Source organism: Aythya ferina, assembly GCF_964211825.1.
Source record: "Aythya ferina genome assembly, chromosome: 4".
Taxonomy (NCBI): domain Eukaryota; kingdom Metazoa; phylum Chordata; class Aves; order Anseriformes; family Anatidae; genus Aythya; species Aythya ferina.
The window spans coordinates 46587333-46601990 of NC_140300.1; the positions used below are offsets into that span (position 1 = coordinate 46587333).

The 14658-nt window shown below is 41.5% G+C and overlaps 1 long non-coding RNA gene across 13 annotated transcripts in view; it reads left to right on the forward strand.

Annotated features, from left to right (window-relative positions):
• Positions 1-14658, forward strand: part of LOC311436196 — a 263693-nt gene that overhangs the window by 201855 nt on the left and 47180 nt on the right. For 3 of the 13 annotated variants that reach the window (XR_014692652.1, XR_014692653.1, XR_014692663.1), the window contains one exon: positions 2803-2938. The exons of 9 other annotated variants lie outside the window; for them this stretch is intronic. This is a non-coding gene — a long non-coding RNA (uncharacterized lncRNA). The remainder of the gene's footprint in view (positions 1-2802; positions 2939-14658) is intronic. One more of the 13 variants, XR_014692654.1, reaches the window with a different exon arrangement.

Consider the following 14658-nt stretch of genomic DNA (forward strand, 5'->3'; position numbering starts at 1 on the left):
CACCCAATAAATCCTTACCAACAGTAAAAACTCAAGATAGAGAATACACTTAAGAACCTATGAATCTCTGAAATCAAAGAGAAGTCTGATTGTTAGTTTATATGTTTCACAGATGAAAACTGTGTTATTTGTGGCTCAGTACATCTTGCTAAAAAAACTGCAACACTTCTCCCCAAGACATAATCTCAGTTTTCTTTAGCTTTTTGCAAATAAATAGGATTCCTTTAATGTCTTTAGAGGCATTCAAAAAAATAGAGAAATTGTATTCATACGGAAGCAGCGTGAGTTTCAAATACCACAGGGACTGGCGTCTTCTAGTTTCTTTCTGTATGCCATTCTGATCTGACAGAATGTGAGTAGCTGGTAAGTGAAGGCACCTGCTAGAAATTCCCAACAACCTACCCCCTCCTTCCCCCCCCTCCCCCCAAAAAAAAGTTAAAAAAAAATCATATTTCTTTTCCAAAGCTACTCTTTGGTTCTCTGCCAGGGAGCTTTCTCAGTCAGTCTGGTTTTGTTCAATTGAAATCAGACGTGTTTATTTCATGCATTTTCCATGTTGAGGTGATATGGCTTACAGATGGCTCACTGAAAAAAACAAAGAATGAGGCCCTGGTCATTAATACTTGCTGAGGGGAGAGTACATTGTTGCCTAAGAATTTGGGATGTGGTTTGAAATTGGTTTCAGACATCGTTCATGGTTTTATGATTGGTTGTGCAAAGTAATCTGAGGGCTCTGTGGTGGATATGTATTGTACTTAGAGATGGGATTTGCTGTGTCCTTTTGAGAGCAAGGGTGGTGAGTCACCTTGAGGTCACTGGAATTGGGCAAATGTTGTATATACAATTCTTGTGGTCATCCAGAAGATATTTTAGACTAACCGGACTGTTCTTGACTGCCTGACTACTTGATGTAGGTATCTGATGAAAGAATGAAGAATTGGGGTCTGTAATCATTTTATGAGGCACTATATATTAGAGTGATATTAACTAGTTTTAATGTTGCAGAGGGAAAACACTAACCACTGTCTGGTTGCTAAGAATAATAATGAAGTTATAGGCTACAGGGAATGTTATTAAAGATCATGTTGGGCTTGGACTTATTATTCTTTAAGTATATTATACTTATCAAGACTGCTTTGAGCTGTTGTAATTCGGAGAATAAAAAGAAAACTTGCAAAGGGACAGTAGTCTGTCAATAGACGGAAAAAATGGGAAAAGCTTTTTTCTTTTTTTTTTTCTTTTTTTGGGCTTGCTGGAGGATACAAACCTGCTAGAAAAGTACAATAGTATTATATTTATGTATCTACATATGTGCAAGTGTTTAGATTTCTAGCAATAATTAATTTTTCTCACATTAGCAGGGGTAGATAATCGTTTTTGCCATTTATTGGAAAGACCAAATAAAATAGTAAGGTTATAAATAATATAATAAATATATGATGGAGCCTATAAGAACTCTCAAATGGTACTTCTTATCAAACACAGCATATATAGGCTTTGGTATGGAACAGCCTTTCAAAAAAAACCTAATGCTGCCTAAATTTTTGTGAGAACCAATCAGTTGCACATTTTCTTAAGCTTTTAAAAGAATTTCAACAGCATGATTCAAACTGTCACAACAATGGTAGATGTCCTTTATTGGATTGCACTTTGCAATAATTTTCCTTCTGTACAATTAGGATGTTGGGCGTTGTTAGTCTCAGTGGGCTTGGTGAGTGAAAATGGAACATCATGAAAACTAAATTCCAGAGCTATCAAAGCAAGTCGGTATTAACTCTTGTTTGATTCTGTATTATAAAAGTCTCGTATCATGCCAAAGATAGCAACAACTTTCTTGATTTCTCCATGAAACCATGTCATGGTCTGTGCCACTGAAAAGCGAAGCAGACAAGCAACCTAAGCAGAAAGAGAGAGGACTGTCTGTGGAGATTTTTAGCACTTAATTTCAGAATTACTAGTTATTATATCAACCTTGGCTGAGAATTTCATTAAAGCAATGCAGAGAGTTTGGAAGCTGAACTAAGGCTGACTGATATAACTGCCAAGTACATTGTAACCTTCTGTTTTGTAAAGAATAGCTTACTGTGATCTATTACACATTTTTAAACCAGGAGAAACTTCTAAGCACGTTGCTGCATGCAGGCTTTATTGATCTGAACCCTAGTAACTTCTGTGCAGAATTGATAATGGATTTAATGCTGAAACCATTCAGAGCTGAACTCTTAAGACCAGGCTAGGCTTCCAGATGGATATAGAGGTGGCCCACTCTTAATAGTAAGAAAAATTCCTCTTGTATCTGGAGATACTCTAACAGGCCTCTGGATTTCAATCAGAACATAGAGGTTAACAGGGTAAAAGAACTGATGATAAAGAAAAACAATAGCATTCAACTGAATGTTCAGAGAGGCACTTGGTATGGACAGTAACGCATTTCATAGTCCTTTTATTGTGTTTGTCAAGCTCAAATCTGTGTAGTCAAAGTATGTCTAGCCTGTTTTTCAGAATGGTTCGCAAATGGGTATGTTTTTCAAGTGTGACTTTTTAAAGGATTTCAGACTTGCAAACCAAACACCAAAGAACCTTGCAGTTGCTATATCTCAGAAGTGTTAATGTGGCAGAAAAAAAAAAAAAAAACAAAACAAACAAAAAAAAAACATAATTATGGATCAATGGAAGATGTTGAAAACTATTTTTCGTATACAGTTTTAAAGGATAAATATAACCAAAACTAATAGAACATCCATACAGACATACTTTTTTTTTTTTTTTTTTTTTTTTTTTTTTTTTTTTTTTTTTTTCCAGTGGAATATCTACAAGCTATATGAGAAGCAAAGCCAATAATCGTCTGGCAAAATTCCATTTACTAGGCATTGAAAACCAAAGATCTTTCACTGACAGGTGAGGTAAGCTCACAGTCTGAGAAGAGTATCGTAGGAAGGTAAGCAAAAATTGCTGACGGGAGACCAAGAAATGTGTTACACTCGTTTAGTCATTCGTCTTTCTTATTTGAAGTGCTTTAGTTTCCACAGAGCCTATAAATTCTTTCTTGAAGATTCAATAAAATTATGTAGCCCTATAAACATCTGAGGAGCACATCAGACTGTGCTCAGAAGTTTGGGTCTATGAAAGAAAGAAAATAATTAAAATGATTTCTTGAGAAGGAAAGGCATACTGAATACTTTGGCAGAACCTTAGATGCTTTCATTACTGGTATTATGGGATGTAGGTCCTCTTGTGATGGGATAACTTTCCCTCTCCAGCAAAAGCAACTGACAATAAATGAAACTTCTGAGGGAGGAAATGGGACTGCCAAAAAAAAAAAAAAAAAAAGTAGTAAGGCAATAGAGAACACATGAAATGCAACTGTCATTAAGTATCCACAAAGGTCAGTAGTGGATGTAGGATCCCCATTACATCTGAATGCATTTGCATGGGAAGGGATGGTGAGAAGCCATTCTTCTTGTTGGTCTCAGAGCTCTTTGACTGGTGTCACTGCTTTGTCCCCACAATCTAATGATGTTTCACCTAAGTTGATTTGGAGCCTATTGAGTTCTTTGACAATAATGTTGAAAGGATTTCAGCTGTGCTCTATGTGGGTTTGGTGGTTTATTTTAAATGGTGGAGAGTAAAGGTGGCTGCTGTGTGGAGGGTTCTTTTCAGTGACTTCATTGTATAAAAAAAACAGCATTACTGTTAACAGTTACAGGAGAGGAAAGAACAAAATGGTGTAATTAGCCATCAAAGAGAGCATGAGATACTTTCTAGCTGAGTATGTTAACAGACCTAATGTGAAGTTTGAGATCTAAAAACTGTGTATATATATATACTCGCCACAGGAAGTATTCTGTTTACTGTTGTACTGAAGAAGCATCCCTGTCAGTTGTTCTTAGCTCTTTGGTGAAGATCTTAAGCTCCATCATCCAGTACATTTAGATCACCTTTGATGTAAAGCTTTTGATGAAGTAAAGTACAATACAAATTACTGGCAGATCCTTTTGTCTGATCCTCAGTGCTGATACTGGTAGCTGTATTTGCTCGAACTCATTCCAAGTTGTCACCTTTGTCCCTCTCCTCTTCCCCCCAGTTTATTCAAGAAAACAACTAAGAGCTAGAAAGACTTCGCATTTTGGAGAGCCATGTGCAAGTGGGAGGGAAAGGCAATCTATGATTTCATCCAAGTTGTTCCTAATGCAGAGTTCTCAAACTTCATGAAAAACAGCAACAAAAAAAAATAACTATGGGCTTTAAAATTGGTGCTTTTGAAGGTATCACAATATAAAAACTGCTATTTATGAGTCTCAAATTGTCCAGTATGGAATGTGTCTTAAATGACATGGTCTCAAGTATAGTGTGTTCAGTCTCATGACATTTGGAATGAGTATCAGATGGAAAACGTATCTTCAAAAACAGTAACCCCTCTACATCCAATGCAGAAATTCCATTAAAATGCCATCTTATACACATACATTGCATTGGTGAATTGTACTGTGTCCATGAGCTTGAAGGATCTGAAGAGGTATAATTTGCTTTGTACCACAAGTTAATTAATTTATTTAAAAAGATAAAATAATTGTAATTAAAAACTAGCCCAGTGCTGATTCTGTAAAAATCTGTAAGTCTGCACACGTCATGCATGTCTTCATTTTAGACTGTGACACAGAGATGCCTGACCTGGAGAACAAGGTAGCCAGGTATTAGACGACTATCTCAATATTTTACATTGTGAATATGGTCATATAAATTCATTTTGCTTAGAGCAATACTTATGTGCTAGCAGATTTTTTTTTTTTCTAAGTCATTGGAAAACACCATGTTTCTCAATCAGGGCAAAAAAAGTGAAGTGTTGTTTAATGAAAATCACTTTGCTTAAGGACAAAACATTTCAATAAATATGTTGGCATTAGGATAACAATTGGAGCATGGTTCTGTCTCCTATCAAGTTGTCTTACCCTCTTGCTTCCTCTTCCTCCTCCTCATTACATTCTCCATTGTCCTGTCTTGAACTGATCTGATCTGTGGTAGTCCAGGACAGTTTGGGCAGGATTGCTGTCACGGGCTGAGCTCCTTCAGTTAAAGAATGTCAGTGGTCTGTTGCTCTGTGCAGTAGTCAGCTTAACAAGTCTGTAAGTAGGGCAGTGTATTTGTTTCCTAGGTTATAATAAATCAAATATGCTGTATGTATTTCATTATATTCTATGGATTGATTTCTCAGCCTCCCAGGTTAGGTCTGATCTAGTCTCCCCAAACACATCACCATCCAGCAGTGGAATTGATTTTAAAAGATCAAATATATTATGTTAGCATTGTAAATACCTCTTGATATGACTTTAGAAAAATCTATGTGACCTACAAGCACAAAATAAGGAAGTCTGTTTCCAATCGGAAATCTTTTACCTGTATGGGCTGAGAAGGAAAGTGATACTGAATGTTTTTGTTAACCACCTCTCTGAAATCTTTCGTATGTAGTATCCATGGAGATCTTTGCTCAGAGGGGCAAGCATTCAGCAGTTTCCACAGAGAAAATTCCAGTGCTTCTCTTCAGAGAAATTGGATAAGAAACTCCTTCCTTCCTGTGCTCTCAGACTGCCTCACTAGGAGCCTGCAATTTTTATACTGCTACTCAATAAATGTGATTCCTGTACAAGACATTCAACTCCAGAGGGTATTAATAATCAATAGAGTTTATAGATACAAGACCAAAGAAAGTTTATTTTTTGTCTGTGTTCATTTCCTTTTTATTTCAAAAGAGAGTTGAGTGGATCATCTAGGACTAAGCTGTCTCCCCCCGAGGACATTTACAGCAGATATTTATGCAAATGCTTTTTTTTTTTTTTTTACTTCACAAAAAATGAAAAGGGCACCAGATGCCAGCAGCTGTGATCTTTTCTGTGATACTGGTAAAAGGCAAGGTGGTATATAGGTCAAGCTGACAGTTGGAATTGATGATCTTGAAGGTCTTTTCCAACCTAAATGATTCTATGATTATATGTCCTGATTTTGCATACAGATATAGGCATTTTTCTTTGGGTGAGTACATCTATAAAATCACATTCAGATGTATTATCATCAGTTACACCTGGATCATGCAGGTCAAACAAAGCGCCTAGGACCTTAGGTATGTGCAGTGAAGAAGAAACATGCAACCCAGCAATTGCAGAGACCAGAGATAACGGGATCTTAATGTTTGCTGGGAAGTAGTTTTTAGAAGGAATAGTTCGAAGGATTTATCTTGTAGTTTTTAGAGGTCTTGTTCTGTAAGATGTGGAGCTCTGTTGTTTACAATGCAATGCTGATGAATTCCCAACTACAATACTTACCCATGAAGTGCTGTAGACTGGTTTAGCTAAGGAGAGGTCTGGCAGAGCACTAAGCTTTCCAGAGGAATCTGTCTCATGCCGCAGCTCTGTGTGAAGTGCGCTTTTCTTTGCAAAGTGCAGTTGCTACAAACAAGATGTGGGTTGCTTGCAAGGCAGCTCCCAGAGCTGACGGGTGTGTGTGTGATGGGGCTGTTGCTGTGGGAACTAATGAAGTTCTAAAGTCAGCAGTAAGATTTCCTTCTGCTTTGATCCCCTGGGGAGGATGAGCAAGTCCTTTTCAAATGCAAATCTTCAATGTGTAGCCCGTGTAGAGGGAATAAAGACAGGAAGGAGAATAAATCTGTTTTAAGCTCCAGGCATTTTCATATTGGTTGTGCTACTGGTGCACTTCTTTAACCTTTATTTTTTCCTACTTCTGCACGGTGTTACACTGAGTAAGCTCTGCTATGCTAAAATCACTCTGATGTTTGGAAGTGATTTTTCTATTCTGTGTGCAGGAAGTTTGTGGTTTTGGCGGGAGACTGCATTCTTCTTTCCTCAAAGAAGGGGAAGTGAAAAGCTTCCTGCTACCCCAGAATGAACAAGGGAGATTTTTGTCTCTTTGGGAGGAACTCTGCCTGTACTAATAAGGAGCTATCTTCTGTGTTTGGGGGAGTTACACTTGTCCATATTGTTCTTCTTCCTCTGTTTATGAGAGCTCGTACCTTATGGTTTCATTATAACCTAACATTGGATTGCAACCAATCTACTTCAGGAAGTTTTTTCTGAACTTGCAGAAATATCTTGTTCTGCAGCTTTGCATCTGTGCTAAAATACTGATTGCAAACTACATTCTTGCAACACTTTCTGAAACAGTTATTTCTGTGCAAAAGCCTGTAAAATGCCAAGCACCTTTCCTGCAAAGAGGTACAGCAGCCTAGATTTAGGAGCCAAACTGTTTTCAACAGGATGATGCCTGCCTGATGTTCTAAAAGCTGCCTTCTACACAAAAGGCTAAAAATTTACATATTTTTAGGGAAAATAAGTCTTAACAGCCAGGTCAAGATTGCAGTGGAAGAAGGGGTAAGTCAAATGTTGCTTCTGTGTTCCCCTAACCTGGTAGTGGCTGTCCTTAGAGTCCATCAGCCTGTAGGTCTCATTTCACAGAATCACAGAATCACAGAATTTCCTAGGTTGGAAGAGACCTCAAGGTCATCGAGTCCAACCTCCAACCTAACGCTAACAGCCCTCCACTAAACCATATCCCTAAGCTCTACATCTAAACGTCTTTTGAAGACTTCCAGGGATGGTGACTCCACCACTTCCCTGGGCAGCCTGTTCCAGTGCCTCACAACCCTTTCAGTGAAGAAGTTCTTCCTAACATCTAACCTAAAACTCCCCTGGCTCAACTTAAACCCATTCCCCCTCGTCCTGTCACCAGGCACGTGGGAGACCAGGCCAACCCCCACCTCGCTACAGCCTCCCTTGAGGTACCTAAAAAGAGCGATAAGGTCACCCCTGAGCCTCCTCTTCTCCAGGCTGAACAAGCCCAGCTCCCTCAGCCGCTCCTCGTAGGACTTGTTCTCCAGGCCCCTCACCAGCTTCGTCGCCCTTCTCTGCACCCGCTCAAGCACCTCCATGTCCTTCTTGTAGCGAGGGGCCCAAAACTGAACACAGTACTCGAGGTGCGGCCTCACCAGAGCTGAGTACAGGGGGATGATCACCTCCCTAGCCCTGCTGGTCATGCTGTTCCTAATACAAGCCAGGATGCCGTTGGCCTTCTTGGCCACCTGAGCACACTGCTGGCTCATATTCAGCCGACTATCAACCATCACTCCCAGGTCCTTCTCTGCCTGGCAGCTTTCCAACCATTCCTCTCCCAGTCTGTAGCTCTGCTTGGGGTTATTGCGCCCCAGGTGCAGGACCCGGCACTTGGCCTTGTTAAACTTCATGCAGTTGACCTCAGCCCATCGGTGCAGCCTATCCAGATCCTCCTGCAGAGCTTTCCTACCCTCAAGCAGATCGACACACGCACCTAACTTGGTGTCATCTGCGAACTTACTGAGGGTGCACTCGATGCCCTCGTCCAGATCATCGATGAAGATATTAAAGAGGACCGGCCCCAGCACCGAGCCCTGGGGGACGCCACTAGTGACTGGCCTCCAACTGGACTTGGCTCCATTCACCACGACTCTTTGGGCCCAGCTATCCAGCCAGTTTCTAACCCAACAAAGCGTGCGCCAGTCCAAGCCAAGAGCAGCCAGTTTCTTGAGGAGAATGCTGTGGGAAACAGTGTCAAAAGCCTTGCTGAAGTCAAGGTAGACCACATCCACAGCCTTTCCCTCATCCACCCAGCGCGTCACTCTGTCATAGAAGGAGATCAGGTTCGTCAGGCATGACCTGCCTTTCATAAAGCCATGCTGACTGGGCCTGATCGCCTGCTTCCCCTGCAAGTGCTGCATGATGACTCTCAAGAGGATCTGCTCCATGAGCTTTCCTGGCACTGAGGTCAAACTGACAGGCCTGTAGTTTCCCGGGTCTGCCCTCCGGCCCTTCTTGTAGATGGGCGTCACGTTTGCTAGCCGCCAGTCGATTGGGACCTCCCCCGATAGCCAGGACTGTTGATAAATGATGGACAGCGGCTTGGCCAGCTCCTCTGCCAGTTCCCTCAGTACCCTTGGGTGGATCCCATCCGGCCCCATCGACTTGTGCACATCTAAGTGCCGTAGCAGGTCACCAACCAGTTCTTCATGGATAATGAGGGCCACATCCTGTTCCCCATCCCCTTCCACCAGCTCAGGGTACTGGGTATCCAGAGAACATCCGGTATTGCCGCTAAAGACTGAGGCAAAGAAGGCATTGAGCACCTCCGCCTTTTCCTCATCTCTTGTAACTAAGTTTCCCCCCGCATCCAGTAAAGGATGGAGATTCTCCTTAGTCCTCCTTTTTGTGTTGATGTATTTATAGAAACATTTTTTGTTATCTTTAACGGCAGTAGCCAGATTGAGCTCCAGATGAGCTTTGGCCTTCCTAATTTTGTCCCTGCACAGCCTCGCTACTTCTTTAAAGTCCTCCTTAGTGGCCTGCCCACTTTTCCAAAGCTTATAAACCCTCTTTTTCCTCCTAAGATCAAGCCACAATTCTCTGTTGAGCCAGGCCGGTCTTCTTCCCCGCCAGCTCGTCTTTGGGCACGTGGGTACAGACCGTTCCTGCGCCATGAAGACTTCCCTCTTGAAGATCGCCCAGCCTTCCTGGACCCCTCTGCCCTTCAGAACCGCCTCCCAAGGGACTCCACCAACCAGTGTCCTGAGCAGTTCAAAGTCAGCCCTCCGAAAGTCCAATACAGCGGTTTTACTGGTCCCCTTCCTGGCCTCGCCAAGAATAGTGAACTCCACCATTGCGTGGTCACTCTGCCCGAGACAGCTCCCGACGATCACGTCCTCCACCAGTCCTTCTCTGTTTGTGAAGAGAAGGTCTAGCGGGGCACCTCCCCTGGTAGGCTCACTAACCAGCTGCGTCAGGAAGCTATCTTCCACGCTCTCCAGAAACCTCCTAGACTGCTTTCTCAGGGCTGTGTTGTGCTTCCAGGATATGTCAGGGAAGTTGAAGTCCCCCACGAGTACAAGAGCTGATGATTTTGCAACCTCTGTCAGCTGCCTGTAGAATTCCTCATCCGTCTCCTCATCCTGGTTCGGCGGTCTATAGCAGACCCCGACCAGGACACTAGCCTTGTTGTCCCTGCCGATCCTAACCCAAAGGGACTCGACCTTGTCATTCCCAACCTCGAGTTCTACAACCTCGAAAGACTCTCTAATATAGAGAGCCACACCACCACCCCTTCTATGCTGCCTGTCCCTTCTATAGAGCTTATAGCCAGGCATTGCAGCACTCCAGTCATGAGACTGGTCCCACCACGTCTCCGTGATGGCAACCAAGTCGTAGCCTGCCTGCCGCACGATGGCTTCCAGCTCCTCCTGTTTGTTACCCATGCTGCGTGCATTGGTGTAGATGCACTTCAGCTGGGCCATTGCCTTATCCTCCGGCCTTGCCATTGTTCCCCCTGGCACAGCCCCAACAATCCTAGCCTCAGCCCCATCCCCCTTCCTACCTAGTTTAAAGCCCTCTCAATGAGCCCTGCCAATTCCTGGCCCAGGATCCTTTTTCCCCTAAAAGATAGGGACCCGTCTGCGGCCATCAGGCCAGGTGCTGAGTAAAGTGCCCCATGATCAAAAAACCCAAGATTTCTGCGTTGGCACCAGCCCCGGAGCCACGTGTTTAACAGGTGGGCTTTCCGTGTCCTCTCTGAACCCCTCCCTGCCACCATAGGGATGGACGAAAACACCACCTGCACTCCCGCTCCATCCACTAACCGACCCATTCCCCTAAAGTCCCTGCCAGTTCACTTGCCAGTTACTGTTCCTTGAACCAGATTTCTGGAAATGAGCGGTAGTGAGTAAATGCGGAAGAGCAGAGTTAGTGGAGGTGTGATGCCATTGAGTGCTGCACTTTAGAGCCTTAATGAAGACATGGTTTTATAACCTCTCCTTGAATTGCTCAAAACCTCTGTGGCTTGGATCTGTGAAGAAGGAGCAAATATTGTCTAGCTTGCAGATGGAGTAATTGCGAGGGGTCTATTTGCATGAACTCTCACTGGATGAAAATGTGTGTTTTTCATGTTCGGCTGTTGCAAGCGCAGCTGTGCAGCATTCTTGAGTTTGGGGGTTAATATCAGGATTTCAGTGCTGTAGTTCCACTGACTTCAGTGGCGTGACTTCTGTTTCTCATGGGAATTGAGGAAGGAGCGGGACCCACTAGTTTTAAAGTTGCTTTTCACTCTAGCTACTAAGTAGGTCGTGACTTTCTCTTACCATGTGTTTCCCATAAAAGCCCTGGCTGCCTTGAGTGCTATATGATAGGCTGTCTGGAAGCTGGAGACAAAGTGCATGCACTCTGCTAGAAAGACTTTCTGAAATATCTTGTATACAGTAGCTAAAGTTGCCACACGCTGCTTATGCTACAGTGTCTGTATGCGGTCACATTTACAATGTTCACACTGCAGCATTCACAAGAAAACCACGTAATGATGAAAGGGCTTCAGTGCATAGAGAATGATGTAAAAACAAGTTAAAAATAAACTTATGCAACATCTAAGGAGTGGAAAAATCCAAAGGGCTGTGCAGGACAATGCAAGCCTGTATTCTCATGGATGGAGGTGGGGAAAGGAGAACTAAACACATGTCAAAACAAATACACTGAAGGATATGAAAAATGTTCTCTCCTACCACATTTATTTTCTGTAACAGAAACCAAGACTGAGAATTGAAAGAAAACAAGTCTAAGTGTTTCATCAGTGTAAAAGTTCTCAGCCTGTATAAAGTAGTAGTTAAAGAGTAATCATCCAAAGACAGCAATTTACTAAGGCATTTTGTTACTTTTCATGTTTATTTTACACTTGACCACAATAAACTACCAGGTATATTGCTATGGGTTCTGCTTGTTTCTGTTTGTTTTCCCCTATTGTCTTTTTGCTAATGGTTATAAAAGCACAAGTCTGGAAGCTGATCACTTGTACCTGAAAATCACTTTCAGCAAAGAACAAATACATTTATTAGGTTTCTTAGTTGTGCTTTTTTTTTTTTTTTTTTTTTTTTTTTTTTCCCCCCACCCACCCCTGCCCTGCTGAATTCAAGGCAAAATGTATGGGTTTCTGTTATCATTGGATGCTATTTAGCATTCATATTTAGTGTTCAGGTCATCTTCCAGTGTAGGTGCATCGTAGCAACTGTTGCAGTTTCCCCTTCACGGGGCTGAAAGTGTTTTGTGCTGCATGCACAGTGTACGTCACTGAGACAGCACAGCTCTCGTCAGTGGCTTTCCAGAAAGGACAGCCTGCTAATATCTTCAGGAAGAGAGGGAGAAAAGTTTGCAGAAACTATTGCCACTGTGTAGTTGAGCTGCGGACCAGACAGATGAGCTGTTGGGTGTCTGACGCATTCTCCCCCAGCCAAGGCATGGGGCCAAGGTATCTGACAGCACACCCTTCATTCACTACCCTAGGCCTGATGGATCAGCCTGCTGGTCATGTATCAGGGCTACCACTTCTGCCTTATGAAATGGTTTCCTACAAGGTTCAGAGTTAAACTGAAATGAAGGACAAGGTCTGGGCACCAGGAGTTCAGGCTAAATCCTGCAGTGCATTTAGTTTTCTCTATAAAAAAGCGACTAAATAACCAAGAATTCTGGGCTTGAGCCAATATCAGTTAAAATCAGTGGACTTTCTGTTCAACAAAAATTACAAGGCCTAATGGAATTTGTAATGGCTTTGAAATGCAGATTTAGAAACCCATATTCTTGCTATTTACCCAAAACAAACAATAACAACAAAAGATGTGAAAACTACAGATTTAATTTCACATACATAGGTGATGGTTTGTTTGTTCGTTTTAACCTGTGTGTAAACCTTAATAAATTGCTTTATCTAACTTCAGGGTGGGCAGCAATAATCTCTGGTGTAGAATAATGAATTTTTGAAGAAAGAGGATGAGCATAAAATCCTTTTGTTTGTGCTCTTGCATGGCTTCCACCATCTGACATATCTGTATGATAGATGGGGGAACTACATGATTGAAGTTTTCTGTGTTTTTTTTTTTGTTTGTTTGTTTATTTGTTTTATTTGTTTGTTTGTTTGTTTTATTTTGAGTACAAAGCCTTTTCTAAACAGACAGAGACTTGGCTGGATGGATCAGAAAAAGGCAAACATCTTGCTGAAAAAACTGTCCTCTCTGTATCTCAATGACATTGAGACTGCAAGGCTTTTATAAAGAAAAGCTTATGAGTAAAACTTTTGAGTACACATAAGCACATAATAAATCTAAATGTGAACTCTGCAACATGACCCACTGTATAGCAGGGTGGATCTGAAAGCTTATAACTTTGCGATCTGTGGAAGGATTTTGCAATCTATTCTTCAGTTCTGCAGCTTGAATTAATCAGTTGCAGTTTATACTTACATTTTGATTATGGAGCACTTGAGTAACTTACATAACAGTACAGGAGCTAGATTTATAGCAGAGATGCATTAATCCTTGTGAGATAAATATCTAAAATCCTATTTGTAGTCCCAATGGAAGAAAAAATAAGTGGGAAGGTGAGAGGGGTCTGGCTGTATGTTTAGTCTTTAACAGCTTCGTGACAGATGTTTTCATAGATGAGCCATCTTGGTAAGGAGGAACATTCTAACTAGATTATATGAATTTCTGTGTTCTGTGGAATTATTCTGAATATTTCATTGACAAATATACACTGAAGTAAATAAGATCTGGCTTTAGTTTTCTGTAATAATCATCCTTTGTTTCTATCCAAAGATATTTGATCTGAACCTGTCATGTTAACAAAATCCATTTAGCAACTATTATAAAACTAAGCAAACCATTTGAGGGCATAAATGCCATTTTATTTTTTAATTAAGTAAATCTGAATTTCAGTTAAATATAATGCAAAACTTAGAGTAAATAGATCTGAAGAAGTTCCTTAGGACATGGCAGGGAGGTGGTGAATGACAAGGAAGTATCAGGGTCCTCTGCAGTCAATGAGATTTATGAGGCTTCACACTAAAGGGTTATGGGGGAATCATTTTTGCAGTGTCCTGTAGCTTTTTTTTGGATATAGAATTATTTTCCAAGCATGCAGGGGGAGAGTTAAGGATCTGTCACAAAGTGATGTTATTGGCAATTAAGGAATAAATGCCTCTGCAGGTAGGAGAAAAGTGTGGTAGTTTAATGTGAGGGCAATGCATTCTACCTGTTGGATGTGGCCAGTTCCTGAAGCTGTAACTGTGCTGTTTATCGGATCTGCAAATCAAGATGGTATTCATGCTAATTGTCACTTCCTCCTAGAGCATATGTGTTGTGAGAATTGTAAGTGGTTCGGTGCAAGGCTGCAGTCTCTCTCACAGGTGCAACATGGAATTTTGTTTCAAGTCTGTAATGGTACCACAAAACATATTTGTTTTTAAGAAATGATGGCTTTCTGGCTAAGTCTTGATTAAAGTGAAAATACTAATTTTTCTTAAATTCAAATTTATTATCTGGGATTTTCTAGAGGCACAGGATAGACAGGGTAGATGTGCTCTTCTTAACTGCTGTGGAACTGTTCTTCTCTTCCTGTGGTCCAGTTCAAATACAGTTACATATACAGTAACTCCTTTTTGTTGTTATTAACTTTCCATTGAGCTACCATCTCTGTCCTTCTAGAAACATTGATTTATCAATAGAAATATGGGTTATTTTTGACAAAAACATGTCATGATATATGGGCTGATTTGGTTATGCCTTTCCCTGTACTAAATTTCTTGTTACAGCTG